At 57.8% G+C, this 18,500-nt stretch overlaps 1 protein-coding gene and 1 pseudogene across 1 annotated transcript in view; one reads left to right on the top strand and one right to left on the bottom strand.

The window, feature by feature from the left end:
- The window catches only part of SHANK3 (SH3 and multiple ankyrin repeat domains 3), a 589,500-nt gene that overhangs the window by 323,993 nt on the left and 247,007 nt on the right, over positions 1-18,500 (top strand). The window lies entirely within an intron of this gene.
- LOC149865385 (uncharacterized) lies at positions 5-4,589 on the bottom strand (annotated as a pseudogene).

Below are 18,500 nucleotides of genomic sequence, written 5' to 3' on the forward strand. Positions count from 1 at the left end.
GCAGTCACTGCAGTGGGGCATGGTCCGTTAGGACAGTGAACTGCTGCCCCCATAGATAGGGCCTCAGCTTGTTCAGTGCCCAGATGATTGCCAAGCACTCCTTCTCAATAGATGACAGTTTTCGCTCCCGAGGAATTAACTTCTGGCTGAGGTACACCACGGGGTGCCACGTCTCTTGGTCCTGTTGTAGGAGTACGGCTCTTACTCCTGCGTTGGAGGTGTCTGTGGCAACGTAGAAGGGTTTATCAAAGAGCGGTGCCTTCAGGATCAGTTGTTTGACCAAGGCAGCCTTTAGGGTGTCGATTGCTTCTTGGCACCCCGGCCTCCAGACCACTGGATCAGGGCTGCCCTTCTTGGTCAGTTCATGTAGGGGTGCCGCCGTCGCCCCAAATCCCGGGACAAACCGTCTGTAATATTCGGCCAGGCCGAGGAAGGCTCTGACTTGCTTCTTGGTTTGTGGAGGAGGCCAGTCCTTAATGGCCTCAATCTTGTCCCATAAGGGAGCAATATGACCTCCACCCACCCGATGTCCCAAGTATACTACCTCGGATAGTGCCCACTGGCACTTTTTAGCTTTTACCGTAAGACCAGCTTGCTTGATCTTGCTTAACACAGTGGTCAGAGGGATCAGGTGCGATTCAAAGTCCTGACTGAAGATGGCGATGTCATCGATGTACACCATGGCAAACTGCTTGCACCCTTGTAGCAGGTTATTAATCAGCCTTTGGAAGGATGCAGGAGACTAAACTCGTATAGTCCCACAGTGGTGGTAAAGGCAGACTCGGTATGGCATCAGGGTCCAGTGCCATTTGCCAGAATCCTTTGGACAGATCGAGAGTACAGATGACCTTGGCTGGGCCCAGGCGATCGAGCAAAGTGTCCATCCTGGGCATAGGGTGTGCATCGGGGTGGTGATAGCATTCAGCTTCCCGTAGTCCACACAGAACCGGATGGACCCGTCCTGCTTCCGGACGAGTACCACCAGGCTGGCCCAGGGACTCCCTGAAGGCCGGATTACCCTTAACTCTTCCATCTCTGTGATCTCTAGCATTATTGCTTGCTTTACATTCTCATTAACTGGGTACGGTTGGGAGTGTATAGGGCGATGGCTGCCCGTGTCTATGGAGTGCACCGCCAGGTCCGTTTACCTGGTTTGTTGGAGAACGCAGTCCCACAGTCTTTGAGTACTGCAAGCAGCTTGTCCTTGTTCTGGGAGGGCAGGTGGTCCGGCAGGCGCAGTTCCTCTATTCCCGCCTCCCCATCCCAGTCACCGTACATGACCGGCTCCTCTGGGCCCTCAGGTGATCCTTCTTCTGAGGAAATCCAGAATACCATATCACTTCTATCAAAGTAAGGTTTAAGCATGTTTACATGAACAGTCTTAGGCTTTCTCCCACTCCTGGCCACGACATAGGTCACATCATCCAGCTTGTCCAGGACAACATGAGGACCTTCCCAAGCAGCTTATAGCTTGTCTGTCTTTAGTGGCAGGAAAACTATAACCTTATCACCACAGTCAAAGGTACGCAAGCGAGCCTTTTCATCGTACCAGGACCTTTGCTTCTCCCAGGGACTCTCATGCCACTTTCATCATGTCAGTCAGTTTCTGATGAAAGTTCAGCACATACTCCACCACGGAGGTCTTGGTGGAAGGGATTTTTCCCTTCCCACTCCTCTCTCACCAAATTGAGAGGACCTCAAACTTGCCTCCCAAACATCAACTCGAATGGCGAGAACCCCGTGGACTCCTGGGGCACCTCCCGGGAGGCAAAGAGCAAATGCGGCAGTTTCTTATCCCAGTCATTGGGGTTAGAGTCCACATCGGCCTTTAGCATACCTTTCAAGGTCCCATTGAACCTCTCTACTAGCCCATTTGTCTGAGGGTGGTAGGCTGTGGTCTTAAGGTGTTTCACCCCACAGCACTCCCACAGACACTTCATCACCTCTGCCAGGAAGTTTCCACCCCAATCGGTCAGGATCTTGGAGGGAAAACCCAGCTGACAGAAGATCTTGGTTAGGGCATCAGCAACCACCGGTGCCTTGGTGGAGGTCAGGGCGACTGCCTCTGGTACCGAGTGGCAAAGTCCACTAGAGTCAGGATGTACTTTTTCCCTCTACGAGTCTTATGCCTCAGAGGGCCCACAATGTCTATTCCCACTCGCTGGAAGGGTTGATCGATGATCGGGAGGGGCTGTAGGGGAGCCTTGCTCTTGTCCCCACTTTTGCCCTTCCGCTGGCAGATTTCACAAGATCTGCAGTAGTCCGTCACATTCTGGGCAATTCGGGGCCAATAAAAGTTTGCCTGCAGTCGCTGGCGTGTCCGTTCCCTGCCCATGTGACCAGCACACGGTAAATCGTGAGCCATGGAGAGCAATTGTTGTCTGTATTTGCGAGGTACTATGATCCGGCGATGGGGTTCCCAGGTCTGGGCGCAGTTCTTGGGCACCTACAACCGATAGAGAAGTCCCTTATCCCAGACCACCTGTTCCCTCTTCTCTGGGGTAAACTCACTCTCCTGCTCCTGAGCTATCTGCCGGAGGTCCTCCAAGCTGGGGTCCGCCAGAACCTCCTGCTTGAACTCCTCTCGCCCGGCTAAGTCATCAGCAGAGAGTTCGGGGGCTCCTGCGGGGAGTGCACCTTCACCCTCAGGGACTTCCTTGGACTCCTCCCTGAGAGTCTCTCCTTCCTCTGCCACTGACGGAACAGACACTTCCCTGGGACTGTCACTTAGCCCACCCTCAGGGTTGCTAGTTCCCTCAGGAACTGGTGTGCGTTTACTTTCCACTGGGGACTCTCCTGGTGCAGCCAATGGTGTGGCTGTTTCTTGGGGAGTTTCTAACCCTCCCCCTCTAGCCTTTCTGCTCTGCAGACGTGTCACCACGTTAATGCGGTAGGGCTCTAGCTCTAGGGCCTGGTCGATCTCTCTGTGCAGGAGTTCTCGATTAAGTATATCCCGTCCCACCAGGATGGGGACCGGAGCCCCTTCCATCACACCCATTTCTACATGCATCGCGCAGCCTCTCCACTCGATGGGTGACTGGGTTACCTGTATCTCAAATGGCGGAGACCCCACCCCGTGAATGGTAAGGGTCCTCCCTGGGATTATATCTGCAAGTGAAACAAGGTTGGCATTGATTAATGTCACGCAGGACCCCGTGTCCAGTTCCCCAATAAGGGTTCTCCCATTGACCGTTATCTTGGTCCGGTGGGGGGCCATCACCTCCTCTGGGTTTGTGATCCTGTAGCAACAGGCACGCCCCTCAGGGGGGCTCGGGTCTTCCCCCTCATTGCTCACAGCTGTTGCATGTCTGACGGTCTTGGGTTTGTTGCTTAACTTTGGGCAGTTGGGCTTGATGTGGCCCGGTTCCCCGCAGTTATAGCACCCCCTCTTTTCCAAATTGGGATGTTTGGTCGAATCAGGGGCCTCCTTACGCTTGGTCTGGGATGGCCCCTTTTCCCCTTTTGGACCTGGCCCTCCCCTCCCCGCTCTTTGGACCCCTTTATGTTCCTTCCCAGAGTAGGGAGGCTTCTTGTCTGACCCCTCACGATTAAGCAACAGCTGATCCGCAATTTTAGCTGCCTCATGGACTGTTTTGGGGCCCCTGTTCTCCCTTTTTAACCTCCCTTGGACAGCAATAATAGAATTGGTTCAAAGCCATGAGTTGGTACGTTTTCTCGACAGTGTCAGCCTTGGCTCCCCCTACCCATTTAAGGAAAGTATCCCACATCAAGGCCACATAATTCGCCATTGACTTCTCCGGCTGTGGGCGGAGATTCCAGAATTTTTTCCGGAAATAGTCCGGTCCTAACTTGAACCTTGCAGCCACGGCCTGTTTAAAGGTATCATAGTCCTCAGCTGCATCTGAGGGCAGGCTGTTCAGGACCGCCGCCAGGTCGCCATCTACCAGAGCCGCTACATGCAGCATATACTCCTCCTCAGGCACCTTCAGCCGTCGGGCTTGCTTTTCAAAGATGCTGAGGAATACTTCGGGGTCATCGCTGGGTCAGTAGTGAGCGAAGGCTGAGGAGTTTGGTTTGGGGCGTTCCCCGGGCGCTCGCCAAGGGCCCGCATCTTCCCCGCTGGTCTGCCAATGGAGTACCTCAAGCTCGTGCTTGCGCTCGGCTTCTGCCTCTCAGGCCTCCGCCTCGCCCTGTGCTGTCTTCTCCGCCAGCTCCATCTTTTTCAGCTCTATCTCCATCTGTACCTTCTCACACTCGGCCTCCTTCTCCATCTTTGCCTTCTCCCGCTGTGCCTGGGTCTCCAGCTCTATCCTTTTCAATTCTAGCTCATACTTGAGCTTGCTCTGTCGCTCCCGCTCCCGCTCTTCAGCTTTTATCCGCATCTGGTACTTCCAGCGTTCCTCCGGAGGGGTTGATTCCGCGGTGAGCGATGGAGTTGGCGAGCAGCACTGAGAGTTCGGGGAGGACACAGGAGTTGTCGCGTGTGATGGTTGCTCTGAGGCTGAGTCATTATCACACAGGAGGTTAATCAGTTCCTCCTTCTTTAGCCCTTTCTTCACATGAAGGCCTCTTTCCTTCGCCAGCTCTTTTAGTTCGAGCACAGTCATTTGGGCATATGGGTCCGCCATCCTGGCTATCTATACTATCCAGCTGACCCAATGGCAAATTAGAAATTGTTTGCTCAAGGGATTTCAGTGACTCTATTACTCTTCCCAAATTATGCCTGTAAAACAGCCGGGTATTCAGATCCCACCGCTAACACCACATGTGGCGGGCCAGTAGGGGGCGCTTCTGCATTGAGCCGCCCACCTCCCTGCGCCCGACCACCTTTTAGGCTTCAAATTTCTCTTTAGGGGCACATTATGCTCGGCCGACCCCTCTCCCGGAGCACACTCGCTAGTCTGGGCGTAACATCGCCGCTGCCACCCCGAGAAGGGACTGTCTTGGCCCTGTGTCCTCAGGGAAACACAGGCCTAATAGTTCGACGGGTACTCGACCCGGTACAGGCACTTGGGGCACTTTCCCAAGTCAGGGGGCAAAAAGTAAAGTCTCCCTTAGTCCGCAGACCTAGGGGGTCTCTTAGGCATAATTTGAACCCACTCCTCAATAAGTCTCCCACACCGGTCAAAAAGGAGAACTTTATTGATTACAAGAGGTGGGGTAAATTAGGGTACAGGATTGAGCAATATCTTAGGAATCTTAAAGAGCAAACAGTGTGGCTGAGGTAGCCTTTTGATCACGCATCTGTGTTACTGCCAGCTCGATATCTAATCCGATTGAGTAGCTTACTCACAAGCATCTTCCAGAGGTCTCCAGTTTCCCCTCTGGAGTCGTGGGGTGAGGGAGAGCTGGGTCTCAATGGCAAGGCTTCTCTGTCTCCCCTGCTTGGCTGCTGCTTCACCTCATGGCCGAAGAGAGCGAGCCTCGTCCCCCCCCAACCTCTATAGCCCCTGTGACCTCATTCACCTGGGCCAGTGGAGGTCAGCCCCGGTTGGCTGTCAGCCAACCGATTTGAAATACATCACCTGTTACTGGGCAGATTCCAGCTCCCCAGGTAGACGCCCCCCACCCAGGTGGGTGATGCCAGTCCCGTGGGCAGAGGGAGCAGGTCCCCCCCTCCCTCAGGACTGCAGCCAGCTCAGGTTACCTAAAGAGAGGCTGAGGTGTGAATCCTCTGCTGGCCCATCTAATCACATAGTCACAAGGTAGAGATTTTGAGGAGAAACCAAGGTGGCTTTCTGCCACAGTTCAGGAGTTGAGACCAGGGTACATCTTGGCTGAGCAGTGACCGGGGCTCGTAAACCCCTAGAGCTGCGGGGCTGGCAGGGAGCTGTAGGGCCATATCCGGTCCACCCCGTGAAGCAGGATCAGCCCAGACAAACCCCATGTCTGACCTGGGAGCCACATGACAGTCGCCTGGACAGTCCCAGGCATCGCCCCTACCTCCAGGGTACAGGGGGGCCGTAGATGCCAACATCCCGGTGCTATAAAAGGTGGTTAATAGATGCTCCGGAGAGCCCAGGCTAAGGCTATGTCCCCGCTATGGAGGAAGGCAAACCCCCACAGTCCAGATCAGTCTGACTGTGGGTAAAATTCCTGCCTGACCCCAAGCGCCCCTGAGCAGAGGGGAAGATCCTCTTGCCTCTGGCCTCAGCTGTCATCTGCCAGTGTCTGAAGCACAGGCTGAGAGCATGCACGTGGGACAGGGCTGGCCGGGAGCATCAGCCCCGTGCACCCCGCGTCCTGTTGGTTTCTGGTGCCGCCTCAATTGCCAGTGGGACTCTGGTGCTTCGGGGTGTGCGTGGCTCTGCGTGGCGAAACGAGGGCAAAGCCAAGCTCTCTGGGCTGGCAGGCTCCTGGAGGTGGCAGTTCAGGCATCTGCACGGGGCTGGGGGCCACTTGCTCAGTGTTTGCTTCGGGGGGTGCTCTGTGAGCTCCTGGTGAAGGGAGAGGGGGGACCAGAAGGCTTGAGGTTGACCAGTGCCCATCACCTGCTCGAGACGAGCCGGCCGGGGCCTGGTGGTGGGGTGGGGACGTCCTTGCAGGCCGCATCGGTCTCTGACCTTCAGCTGGAGCTGGTGTCCCATCATTTGCTTTTCTTTTTCATTTCCATTCATGCTCCACCTAGGCGAGCCATCACATGGAGCAGGTAATTATGGTCTTTGCATTTTCCCCCCTCCACTGCGCCCACTCTGCCCATTGTCGTGTCCTACCTGAGTGAGCGACGTGCGAATGTGGGGCTGGCTGCTCTTTCTTCCTCTTCTGTCCTTGGCTCCTTTCCTCACCCTGTCTGGACCGGGGTTGGGGAGGGTTACAAGGGCTTTCCTCCCCATCCTGCTGGCTATCCTGCAGCCCCCAAAGTTCCCCTGTACCCTCAGTGATGTCCTTGGAGATACCAGCTGGGGATGTGCTGATGCTTCGCAGGAGGTGATCAAGAATGCTGTGCACTCAGGGAAGGCATGAACCAGGAACACCCCACGTCGGCAGGTCTGTCTGTCCACCCTGGGTGTGGAGAGCTGTGGTCATGGGGGTGGGAAGGACAAAGGGCAGGGGAGCGGGTACAAGCCACTCTGGGCCTCGTGCTCCAGCTCCAGGAAGCCATGACATGGGAAGGACCAGGCTGTGCAAGACCCAACCTCCGTCTGCCCCAGTCTCCTATCTGTGACTGTGCCCAGGGCTCTGCTTCTCCACTGTGCTTCCCCACTGCTTTAGTTATAGGCAGAGCTGGAAGCAAACCTAGTTGTCATGGCCCTTTGCATTCCCCTGCGGGAGCCTGTTCCAGCTGCTTATAACTCTCCAAAGTCAGCTACTTTGCCTGCGCTGGAGCATCCTACAGCCACTCCGTGCCTGGAGCAGGGACATGATGTTTAGCACAGACCACCCTGGCATTGTGGACATAACTTTGCTGCCATGCTTCAAAGTCCAGTCCAGGTTGACTGCGCTACACACTCTAAGTGGCCTCAGTTTGCCCGCGCCCAGCAGAGACCATCATTGTTGCGGCATGCGAGTCCCCTGAAAAGTGTCGGCAGGGACCCTGCTCCAGCCCAGCGCGGCCCCCATGTGCAGGCCAGGCTGCGGTGCACCATCCTTGCGAAGCCCCCAAATGCTTTCTGGCCCAGGGCTGAGCGTGATGCTCCCATTGGTGGCAGCGGGCAGCTGCTGTGGCCCAAGGTGTGGATCTGAGAGCAGGGGCCACTCCTGTGTGCCCAGTGCCCTCCTTGGTGGCCTGAAGGGGGGAAGAGCTGGGGAGGCCGGGGGTAGGGAGAGGGGTTGGGGGTTAAAGGCAGCACAAGGGGCCTTGCTCAAATGCTGGAAAGGGTCAAGGTGAAGTTGGTGACGAGGGACTGCAGTGGGCTTAAGCTGTAACAAGGGACTGGCTGACGTTGTGTGCATTTCCATGATGGTGCCGCCCAGATACCGGTGTGACCTTCCACCAAACTTCAACCCCTTTAACAGGGCTCGGGCTTGCCTTCAGGCACATGTAGCTGTCACACATTGGTTTTCTGAGCAGCATTTCCCTTATGCACGGGGCAGCTGTGTTATATGGAGCTTAAAAGACCAAATCAGGCTGTGGCCAGCACTCAGCATGGAAACTTCACCTGCAGCCACTCGAGTCCGGTTGGGGAGAGGCCAGGGAGGGGCAGGTCCAATAATAGTAAATGTGGGGCGACGTGGAGCCTTGGCAGTGGTGCCTGCAGCGATCTACCCCTGTCATGCACTGGTGGTGCTTTGTCTTGGTGCCCCATTCCCTTGGCAGGTCCAATTCTGCTGGAGATTGTGATCAGGGCTCAGCTGACTCACCAAGTCCCAGTCTGGGCCACGGGATCTCGCTGGCATGGCAGTGTCAGAAATATCCTCGCAGCCGGTGCAGCCATAGTGGGGAGACCCACGTGTGGACACAGAGGAGGGCTTTGGCCACATCAGCTCCTGAAAGTAGCATGGTTGTGGACACTGAAACCCTTCTCCAGTTGCCTTGGGTAACGTTTGCTTGAGGGAGCTTTGCCAGCACTGCTGTAGCTGCTGGGGACCTTCTCGTGCAGACAAGTTACAGGGTCACCCCACTCGCATTTAAAAGTTGAGAGTGGATGTGCATGGCCTGAGCTGCTGGCAGAGGGGAGATGGGACTGTGCCAAGCTCGGTGCTGTATGAATAGGCTCAGCCCTACCGTAGGGAGGCATCTGCTTGTGACCCACGAAAGCCCCTGCCCAAAGTCGCTGGTGTCTGTGCACATGCTGGTCTGGGCCAGTGGCCTGCCAGCAGCAACTTCCCCTGGCTCGTTGGACCGAGAATTGGCATTGTGAAAGAAACCGGAGCGTTTGATCTGCTTGTTGCATCCCGTCATCCCTCTGTCATCTCCCCTCGTACCAGTTCCTCTCCAGACAGTCCTGGTCTTTCCGCTCTCCCCTCGCTAGCAGCCTCTGTCCAGGCCTCTCCTGGGACAGCTGCCCACCTTGGGACAGGAGCCCCCCGTTTTGCTGTCTGCCTCATGCGATCGGGCGGCCAGGTGGCTCGCGTGATGGCGCTTATCCCTATGGTTCGTGCTTTGTATCCTCTCCTGCCGCGGCTGTGCGGGGAGGCCAGTGTTGCTGGCGCATGGGCTGTCCATGCGGGGCTCAGCAAGGCGCACTCGGTTTGACTTGTGCGTGGCTGGCAGCTCTGCATCCTGCCTCCCCTCCTGAGGCTTGTGCCTCTAGCTGGGCTGCATCCTGCTGCTGTTCCTCACAGGCTTGTCTGGTCCTGGTCTTCCCTTGCTTTGAGAGGAGTGAGTGTCCCAAACAGGTGTGGGGTGGAAAAGTGGCCAGTGAGGGAGAAGGGCTTAATGAGCCCCTGGTTTCCTGGCCAGCCGTGGCTGTCGGCTTCACATTGACTTGATACCAGTTTATTCTGATTGTGACTGGTTCTGACTGTAGAAATCACTTTGGTTAAAGACACAGAACAAGATGGAAAAGTAGTTCCAGCATCAAGGAAAGTTTCAGCGTAGCAGCCTCCTTTGAGTCCCTCTCGTTAGCAGGGACCCCTGTGTAGGACAGCACCTTTTGGTGTTCACTCACTTTTAGGAGAGAGGAAGCTGAGATGGGCTAGAGCTTCTCACTGATGTCGGATCCCTTTTCCCAGAGATAAAACGAAGCAAAAGGGAGAGAGGAGAAGAGCAGAGGTAGGAAATGCAACTTTTGCTAGTGCTGACTTACTTTCCACAGTTCCAGCATGCGGCCTCCTCAGTCGTGCCCAGCCCAGCAAACTTGTTCGGGTTGCAGCTGTGTGCAGTGTTTGCTCCTTGCCGTTGCTCGGCTCAAGAGCTAAGAGCAGCATTGCAAGGAGGGGCCTGTGCGGGCTGGCTGAGCCCAAGCAGAGGGAAGACACGTGTCTCACAGGAGCAGGGATTAACAGCGAGCACTTGTGCCTTGCCCCTGGGTGCATCTGCCAGAGGTGCAGCAACATCTGGGGTGCTTTGACCTGGCCTGGCCTGGCCTGGCCTGGCCAGGAGGTCCCTGAGGATCGGGGCGATGAAGGCTGGCTGTGTCACAGGGGCTGGGTCCTGGGTAGCAGCTGCACAGCTCTTTGCACCAAAGCCACCCCATTTGCACCAGGCTTTGTTTACCTCCCGCTTCTGCTGACTGAGCGGCTGCATTGCCAGCCCACGCTGGCTGTTGTATGGTGGGTGATGTCGAGTCCAGGCCCCTGCACAGCAGCGCGTGGTTCTCTCCTGCTGTGCTGCAGGCCCCGTGCAGGCAGCTGAGGCCGCGACGCTGCAGTGATGGGCCAGGCAGGGGTCTGCTCTGTGCGGTACCTGTCTTGCAGGAGGGCCAGGGCCATCCAGGGGCAGGAGGCGAGTCAGGAGCTGCTTGCACGGCACCTCCTGCGGAGCCAGCTCCCGCCCCGGGCCTGGCTCGGCTCGGTGGTGCTGGGAGCAGATGCTGCTGCTGCAGCGCATTTCTCTGCCCTGGCTGGGCCGGCTCCGTGGCCTCCCAGGAGTCGGCTGCGGGGGCGGCTGCTAATCACAAATGAATCCTTCCTTTCATCGGCTCCGGTCCCGCGCTCGCTTTGTGCGTGGGCGTTTCTGTCTCAGGGAAATTGGATTGTGGGTTGATGAAGTGGAGCCCACAGGAGATGCGGCCAGCGCTGCCCCAGGGCTCGGGTGGACCCTGCAGATGGGCTTTGGGGGGCCCCACGGCCAGCGACCCCCAGGGCCCCCAGTGTCCCTCTGCCCAGGAGGGGACGCGAGGCCCAGGGAGGCTGGGGAAGGTTGGCAGTGACCGGCCTCGCAGAGTTTTCCAGGGTCTGGCCTCTTACTTCCTCTCGTCATTGCACACCCACATTCCCGCTTCTCTTTCTTTGGCTGGAAATCCCACCCAGGCCCCCTGGCACCAGCCTGTGGCTTCCCTGTCCCCGTCTGGGAATTGAGGGAAGTCCTCCTGTCTCTGCTGCAAGGGGTTGTGCTGCCCTGTGCCTCACCGGGTCAGACCTAGTGCCAATAGCGGGCCGCCAGCAAGTGCCCAGGCAGTGGGCACTGCACTCACCCTGATGCTGGACCTGGGCACGGCGTGGAGGGTCCCCGAAAGGCGTCTCTTCCCGGTGCCATGACCCTTCTGTGCCGGGGAAGAAGGAGGGCAGCACCATCTTCCACCAAGTGCTGGAGCAGTCACAGCTCTGAGCAGCTCCTGGGTCTTGAGGAAACACCAGGAGTCTCCGGTGCTTTGGTGGGAGATGTCTGCAGCTGGCTGCACATCATGGCCCTACGTCTGGGAGGGATGCTGGGGCCCTGGGCTGCCCTTTGGCTCTTGGCTCCTCACCCGGCAGGCCGCGGTGCCTCTCCTGGGCCAGTGCTGGGAGGTTTCCGTCTCTCCCAGGAGCATTAGGCACCTCCTTGGTGACAGCTCCCGTTACAGGAGGGCAGGGGCTGCGTTCTGCCCTCTGGGGTTCCCCCAAACCCTCGGACTGGGGCACCCCTGGGTGGAGAGAGGCAGAGCCTGAGAGACAGGGGTTTCCCCTCCACTCACACAGGTTTGACGGCACACGCTCCTAGAATGAGAAGTACCCCGGGTCCCTGCCCAGTGAGCCTTGCTCCCTGCGCTGTTGACCAGGCAGCCCTGGCTCGAGCTGGGACATCGGGGGACACAGTCTGGTAGTCCAGTAACTCGGGCGTCCAACGACCCTTTGTGCCCAGGCTGGTTTATGCCTTTTTTCCCTGCGTGTTTGTTATTGTTATCCCCACTACTGCTCACAGACAGTCACCAATTTCTCACAACATTATCCTAATGACCTCTGATTATTATCCTGATCAGAGGTCAGGAAAACAGATCTTACGATGACAGGCTGAGAGCCACGGGACTCTTTAGCCTGGAAAAGCGCAGGCTCAGGGGTGATCTGATGGCCACCTATAAGTATATCGGGGTGACCACCAGGATCTGGGGGAACGTCTGTTCACCAGAGCGCCCCAAGGGATGACGAGGTCGAACGGTCACAGACTCCTGCAAGACCATTTCAGGCTGGACATAAGGAAGAATTTCTTTCCTGTCCGAGCCCCCAAGGTCTGGAACAGTCTGCCAGCGGAGGTGGTTCAAGCACCTACATTGAACACCTTCAGAGCAAATTGGATGCTTATCTTGCTGGGATCCTATGACCCCAGCTGACTTCCTGCCCTTTGGGCAGGGGGCTGGACTCGATGATCTCCCGAGGTCCCTTCCAGCCCTGATGTCTATGAAATCTATGAAAACCTTATGTGCATCAACGCCCCAGGCCTGCCGCCCTTCCTTATCACACATCCTCCTCATCACCCCCCCCCGCGCTCGGCGACAGTGCTGGTGCTTTGATGCAGTGTGTAGCTGCTTGCTCAGCTTGGATCAGATCGTGGCCTCACTGCACCTCGTGGGAGGAGATGCTGGCATGCCGTGGTCACCGAGCATGGGACACATGTGGTCGCCTTTGGAGGTCTGGCTTTGGTTTCCGGTGTGTTCGTCCTGGCCAGGTGACCCGTCTGTCCCAAGCCTCTGGGTGGGCGCCACGCCTGAACTGACGGCGTCACCGGCTGTCGCAGCTCGGTCCCCAATTGCCACGCTTGGCATCTGGTTGGATGCAGGACATGCATCTGACTGTCTTCCCTGGCGGGTGCTCTCAATGCTCAACTTGCCGAGGGAAGCGGGGCTGCCATCTTCGCCCGGGGGTATAATCGTACAGGGGCTCCTGACCTGTCTCCTGTGTTTGCCTCGGCCCAGCTTGGCTCAGCCCTGAGTGCAGAGAGGCAGCGGTGAGCTGGGCAGGCCTGCATGGCCCCGGCGCAAGTGACGCGCATGAGCGAGGATTCCTCCCCCTTAGGCTGCTGGCGGCTCTGGGCTTCCCCCGTGGCCCTTGCTGCTGAATGGCACTGAGGGTTTCCTAATCCATCTCTTTAAAAGCTCTTTCTCAGCTGGCGCCGCATGTAGGAGCTGCGATTGCCGGTGCCGGAGCTGCCAACGCTCCCTGCTCAACAAGGGCTTAGCAAATCGCATCAGCCTGTTAGACCCTCCCAGATGCTTTCTTGCTTTCTGTTGATGAGGTGCTGGAGCCGCCCGCATGGAGTTAATGCAGCAAAGCGTGTCGCGGTGTTTCTATGGAAAGGGATTTCCTGAACTCGGAGGCTTTGCGTGCCCGGGCTCATCCTCAGCCGGGCGGTGGAGCGAGGACTGTGGGTGAACTGATGCTCCTGCAGCTTTCTCTGCCTCGCCGCCGAGCAGCGCTGTTCTCGCTGGGCAGGAAGCTGAGCCTCTGGCACGTGCCACAAATTCAGGACTCTGGTCTCCAACAGCCGAGGCAGGCGCAGACACGCAGCACTGCCTCTTGCCACCAAACTGGCCGAGGCTGCCGAAAGCACGTGGTCCAAGAGGCAAATAAATGTCCCCACCATGCAGCAGCGATGTGGCCCTGCCAGTCGCACCAGCCCCTTTACAAAGACATGCAAACAGTCATGAGACCAGAGGAAGAAAGGCCTCGCACTGTGGAGGAACCGGGCGCCAGGCCGCAGGTGCACGGAGTTGCTCCGTGCCCATGCCGCGCGGTTATGTCTGTGCTGTGCCCACAGGAGATGGGCCTGTCTTGTTCCCCTGACCCTGGGAGGCCTGTCCAGAGGCATCCTCGGGCTGGTGCAGGGTCGCTGCTTTGCTACAGGGCAGAGCGGGAGCTCGGGGCTGCTGGCACGTGGGCGGCAGTGAGAAGACAACAAGGCATCAAGTGGCCTCGGGGCAGCACACAGAGGAGCTCCACTTGCATGGGAGGCTCATGCTGGGGAGCAAGATTGCCCCGGCTCCGGTCGTGGAGGGTGGTGTCCGATGGCTGTGCCGTTCCTCTGGAAGCGCCACTTGTGCCTGGGACAAGAGCCCGAGGAAATTAGCTCCTGCCAAGGAGACCCTTCGCCTTGGCGTGAAAAGCTGTGCTGTGTCCAGCGAGGGCAGTCGTCCTCCCAGACCTGTGAAGGCCTTCCAATTATCCGCAGCCCAGACTATGGGTGCCTTCGTGAGCCGAGCCTGGGAGCAGTGGCCGTGGTCTGGGGAAGGACGGGTCCCCTGCTTCGCTGAGGGCCGAGCAGCTGCTCGTGGGGGCTTCCCGAGCACCAATGCTTGTGCTGTGGGCACCACGGCACCACAGCTCGAGAAGCCAGTGTCCTGATGTGATCATGCACGACCGGGCCAGCTGACATAGCACCACCGCGGTACGTGGTAGAGGGACGTGCTTGCCCCTGGGACTATGCCTATGTGGTGACTGGCCTGGGGCAGTAGAGTTGCCTGGCTGGCATCGCAGGCTTGCTCAGGCCTGCAAGGTTTGATCCCATGCAGGGAGGTGGGAAGGCAGCTCTCGTGGCCATGAAACTGCCTCTGCAGCTGCTTGGAGAGGCTCTGCCCACCCGGTCCTTCCCCTTGCGCACTGGCGTTTGGTGCTGGGTGCCTGAAAAAACCCGCACGTGGAGAGGGTGCCTCGGGCAGCCGTGCTGATGAGGCTCGGTAATGATGCTCACCGGACCCCAGCCTCTCAGCTGGACACTTCCTTGGGAAGGAAGTTTCTGAGGCAGGGATGGCAGAGCAGCCCGTAGCGGTGGCTCAGCGAGATAAATGCAGACTAGAAACGAAGTGCAGACAGCAAGGGTTGCTGCCCAGCAGGACAGGGCTGTGCTGGGCTCCCCACGCGGGGAATCGCTGGCTCACAGCTGGGCGCTCACCTGGAAGAGAAGCTGTTGTCCAGGCAGGACCCGATCCAAGGATGTTGCGTGGCCGAGTCGCACCACAGCTTCCCTCGGCCCTGGACTCTGTCACTGGCTGACCCGGCTCTTGCAGACCCCCCATCACATCAAGTCGTTAAACCAGTTCTCCCAGCGGGTTGTGTGACAGGCAGTACGATGGATCGAGAGGCCCCTCTGCCTGGTCACCAGCTGCAGCAAAGCTGGGCATCCCAGCTGGGACCGGCAGGGCGGGCACCTGGGAGGGGCTGCGGTTCCCGGCCCCGGGGACCAGCCGTGGGCTGACGGCTCTGGCTCTGCCGCAGCTGCCCCTGGGTTCCCTGCTCTGCCCCTGCCTCCTCCTGCGTCCGCCCTTGGAGCAGCCTCCCACCCTCCTTGGTGCGCAGGGTGGAAGGGGCACAGGCACTGGTGAAGGCTGTCAGGATCCTCTCCCCTGATGGGTCCCCACAAAAAGGCCAGGGCCATCTACTAACAGAGGGATAGGTCCTCAGCATCCCTGGAGCATCCCTGTGGAGCCTGTGGCTCTTGACCTTGCACGTGTTGCTTTAACCCCATCGCTGATTCACCTCCCGTGTCTTGGTATCCCTGCGTGAGCCTCGCCTTCGCGCAGGCTGGGCTGTCTCCCAGCCTGGTCCCAGCACACGGCTGCGGCTCGCTGGCCAGGGGCTCTGCAGGGCAGCGCTCGTCTGCAGCTTGAGGGCCAGCTGCTTGGATTGTGCTGACTGTAAAAGGGCTTTGAAGTGGGGGAGGGTAAATATAAAGTGCACACACCTAACGTAGCCTCTGCTCCTCTGCGCTCGCGGGCCCAAACCCGCATCCCTCAGCTCTGCTCCCCCGGCCCCAGGTCCATGCACACAGAGGCTACGTGCTCTGCGCTGCCGGGCCGCTGCGCTGCCTGCGGTTCCAAATCCGCTCGTTTGGATCCAGGGCATTAATGAACTGCTAAGGCTGAAAAGTCCTCATTAACTTTTCGGGAATAAATTAATTCCCTTCTTCCCCCAGCCCAGCCGAGCTGACTTTGATTGGCACCAGTTTTACATATAAATGTGTAATTAAAGGCAGGATGATTACACAATCAGCTCCACAGCTGGAGCCAGGGAGGGGGTTGGAGGCCCTCGTGGAGCAGGGATCCCTGTGCCCACAGCTGAGGACGCTTCGCTCAGACATTTGAGTGACCGCAGCCCCCAGAGACCCCAGCTGGGAGTGGGACCCCTGAAGCTGAGCACCGTGCAGCTTCTGGCCCCACAGGCTGGCGGAGCGGAGGGGAAGCGTCATTATCTCTCTGTGGAGGTGGGAAACTGAGGCCCAGCATTGGTGGTGGGGTGGGGAGCTGCCTCTGAGCTCGATGCTGGAGCTGGATCTGACCTTTCAGCCCTGTGCATGATCCCCAAGCACTGCTGGTGGCATTTCCCCAGGACCCTCGCTTGGGAGTACCATCCAGTCCTGAAGCAGCATGACTGGTTTCCGTCAGGAGGGTGCTTGCTGTTCCTGCTCTGGTCCCAGAGCTGATGCCGTATTGGAGCATCTGGGTCTTGCAGGGTTTCCCTGGGTGCTTTAGAGGGAGGATGTTGTTTGAGCTGCATCTCTGCGAGTGAAGGCAGATGAGAGGAAGGTGCTGGTTCGGGATGGGATGGTGATGGGATGCACCGTGCACACTGGCGTGACGGAGGTCCAAGAACTGTTACGGAGAGGAGGTGTCTCCTTGAGGTTTTCCCACCCTGCCTCCACCATGGGTGTCTAGGTCCCCTCGAGCCCTGTGACCCTACCAGGACCTGAGGCCTTGGGATGTACATCTGCCTGGGCTGTCACTTGTGATGGCCCCGGACCATGCTGGGCTGAGGACTGCGTCCTTGTCCCGGTTGCACGCAGATCTCTGCCGCAGCCTCTGTAACAGCCCTCGGGTGAGCTCCATCTGCTCCTGGAGGCTTGTCAGATCCCTGGGTCTCAAGCGTAATTGCTTTTACTTGCCTGCTGCAGAAGCTGCGCTGTTCAGCTCAGCTCTGTCAGTGACAGATGGCTTGAGCAAGAGTGGTCTCTGCTCCCCCCACGTTCTCCCCCTGCTCTGGGTTCCTGTCCCAAGACAGTCGCGTTTCCTCCAGGACTGGCTCTGAGCTGCTCAGCTCATGACCAGAGAGGTCCGTGCCCCGCCGTCATTCTGGGCGAACCTGGTGCTCTCCCCTTCTGTGTCCGAGCAGTCCCCCAGCACCTCCGTGGCAGATGACCTGAGCCAAAGAGCAGGAAAGAAAGGGCCGCCTGGGGTCCTGCATGCAGGGATCCCATTACACAGCAAAGGATCGATCCTGGATCCCTGGAGTCCTAGCACCATGCTCATACCATAGGGTCATCCTTGCATCTGGTGGCTTCTGGGGGCTCTGGAAGCATCTCCTCCCCTTGGGGCTGTGAGCTGGTCGGAGGGTTTCTCTTGATGGGTTGGTTTGATCCCAAGGGTCTTTTGTGCATCTTCGCCTCCTCTGCAACCACTTTTCTCAAGGCCTGCCTGGCCCTTTGGTCTCCAGGTGCATGGGCCTTTCCTGGCTCATCCATCCTGTGGCTGCTGGTCCCACGACTGCCTCAGTCTTTGAGTCTAGGGCTCCCACTGACCTTCTCCCCCCCCCCCCCCCGGACGTTTCACCCCAGACTATAATGGGGAATCATGAAAATGCCTATAACATTGTAATTTCTTGCTTGATTCAGATAGAAATTGCAGGGATGGTAGCCCCTTCCGTGGGCATGAAGCCTGCTGAGTTTCAAGGAGATAGATGCAGGGATTTCTGGGAAACTGCACCTCAAACTGTTCAAATCCAAACTCTTCTCACATGCCGGCAGTGGCAGCCCGCTGCCCGCTGTTGTCTTGCGCATGCATCTAGGGACCGTGCCCCCCAGGAGGACTCGGGCCCAGCCCTCCTGTGGGGATGCCAGTCCCCGGATCTGCACACGGGGTTTCAGGCTGGGGCCAGCACTAGATGTCAGTATCAGAGCAGTCCTTCCCCCCTCATCCTCTCCTTAGTTTCGATTTAGCTGCAAGCAAGCCCGGCTTCGAAACTTAGAACATTTCAAAACTTTCGAAACGTTTTGAGTGCCTTCATTTTGTTTCGAAGCTGTTTCGAAACCTTTTGTTTCGTTTCGACTTCCCTGTTTCAAGCTTGAAATTTTTCAAAACAGCTTCAAAACTAAATACCTGTCGCAATTTTGTGCAGCCCTAATGAGCAGTGGTGGGGATGCTGTAGGCATAGCGATGCCTGTGCTCCACTATGGGAATTTCCCAGGCTTCTGGGCTGTGCTGGTTGCTCCCCCTTCTTTGCTGCTCCATGTGTCTGGGGTTTTTCAAGGTTTCCGAGAGGCACTGAGTGTTGGCCACAGCTAAGGCTGGGAATGGGGCTGGGCTGTGCCAATGCTTCTGCTAGGAGCAAAGCTGCAGGGTCTTGCCTCTTCACCCAGAATCAGACCGACACCATATTTGGGGCCAGGGAAGGATTTTACCTTGTGGTCGGACTGATCCAGACTGGGGGGGTGGTTTACCTTCTTCTGTAGTAGGGTCCATGGCCTGTACCTGGGATCTTTTGAGTGCATATGGACAACATTTCACAGAAGCAGGATATCGGCTGCCCTGGTTCCCTGCTTTGCCTGGGACAGGTTCAGGTGTTAGGTCTGTGCTGTGTCCCGGGTGAGGGTAGTCTGATGCAGAGTTTAGATGACGGTTGTCTGGGATGGTTGGACAGGGCTGATCCTGCCTCAGGCTAGATGTGACCTCTGGAGCTCCCTGCCAGCCGCACTTCTGACTGTGACTGATTAATGAGTTCATTTTGAGCCCCTTTTCTGGGCCTTGCAGAGACAA

This window comes from Crocodylus siamensis, chromosome 4 (genome assembly GCF_052110815.1).
Source record: "Crocodylus siamensis isolate JL-2025a chromosome 4, ASM5211081v1, whole genome shotgun sequence".
In the NCBI taxonomy this organism is placed as follows: Eukaryota; Metazoa; Chordata; order Crocodylia; family Crocodylidae; genus Crocodylus; species Crocodylus siamensis.